Source organism: Olea europaea, chromosome 7, assembly GCF_002742605.1.
Source record: "Olea europaea var. sylvestris chromosome 7, O_europaea_v1, whole genome shotgun sequence".
In the NCBI taxonomy this organism is placed as follows: Eukaryota; Viridiplantae; Streptophyta; class Magnoliopsida; order Lamiales; family Oleaceae; genus Olea; species Olea europaea.
Window position 1 is genome coordinate 12,347,623 of NC_036243.1, and position 1,791 is coordinate 12,349,413.

A 1,791-nucleotide genomic window follows, 5' to 3' on the forward strand; every position below is an offset into this window, starting at 1 on the left:
GTGAGTTTTTTCTCTTTGGCTGCTTGGGCTTTCTCTTGGGCTGCTGTAGTGAAAGGCCCAACAGTCCAAAATATAAAAACAAAAAAGGGAAAAAATCATATCAAGTATAAATTTTGAAAATTCAAAATTCAGGTATATATTTAATTAATTAAAATATTTATTAAATAAATGTAAAAAGTCACAATTACACGATTAATGATCACGAATTCATAATTATATGTCACATATTCATTAATCGGTCATTGTCAAATTAGTTAATCACAAATCAAAAATTTTGTTGATCACAGATTATTTCAAAAATTATTTCGAGACCACAGATAATTTAAATTACAGGTCACATTTTATCTATGAGTCACATGAACATAGTTTCTTGGTCACAAATCAGCCAAATGGTCACAGACGCCTACCAATGAAATAACAGAGAAAATGTAACATGAATCCAAATCCTATGACTGTGACCATACTGAGTTTCTTTCAGGCCGATGCAAGTTATCTTGTACACAAACTTTTTCCATTCAAAAAAAAAAATCAGCAGAAAGAAGAAAAGAGAAGCTTGGCATCATGTTCTTTGTGTTTCAACTTGTGTTTTTTTTTTTCCCATTTCATGATTCATACGTTTGTCCAGCACATTACAATCCTCGAAATTTTGAAGGATGAGTGGTTTAAGAAAGACTATAAAGCACCAATATTTGATGAGAAAGAAGATACAAATTTGGAGATGTCCAGCTGTATTTAAGGATTCTGAGGTGAATTTGCAGAGAAAATGGAACTATTAATTACTGATTATCTGAGATTAAGAAAAAAAATTGTTGAAAAATACTCAGTGGACAGCACATCTATTGCTTACTATAGGAATATCTTGTGGCAGAGAAAAATGAGCAGCAGCCATGAATGCATTTGAGTTGATTTCAATGTCAAAAGGTCTCAACATTGGTAATCTGTTCGGAAACCAAATTGGGAATCAACATGGCCCAAACCAGCAGTTTCACCGCTCCACGCTGGCTCTGGCGTCGACGCATTTCCTTTATCGCTTTTGCAGTGGTTGAATGCGTCGCCAAGAAGAGAGAAGAAAGAGACAGAACCGGGTTTCAAAATTGGGTGAAATGAATAGGGCTTTTAATTGAATTGGGGGAATTAATAATATCTGATTTTTGCATAAATATACTTCACTCCTAAACTTTGAATTTGAAAGTTTAAGTACTTGATTTTATATAATTTTCACAACAAAAAAATAACAATAATTTGGGATGGGCCAAGAGTCCAATGCAGGCACTGGCCTCAATTGGGCTCTGCCCCTGATTAGGTAAAAATCATGTTGGGATTAAAATAATAAAAATCAGCTGTAATAATTTAGTATTGGTTTGAGAGAAATTATAAATTGATAAAAATGAATTGCAAATAAGTAAATAATAATTGTGAATCTTACTATGTCTTGAATAAAATTAAAGTTCTGACTCTGATCTTTATATTATAAATAATGCTACTTGTACATTATATTAAAGAGTTGCTTTGATAGCTAATAATCGTGTACTACATTGTTTTAAATTATTAGCTAGCTACCAGGCATGCTTGGTCCTTCAAAACTGGTTTTTCTTTTCAATTTAAGCATCTACCTATTTCCTTGCATCATATTCAATTTTACAAAATCATAATAGAAGATTTGATGTGACCTTGTGGAAAGTCAAGATATTGTTGTGTTCTTGATTTGGACTCAAATGTCAGCAACAACATTGAGCAAACGCAAGAATACTACTGTGTTCCTGATTACTAGTTGACATGCATTGAAGAATT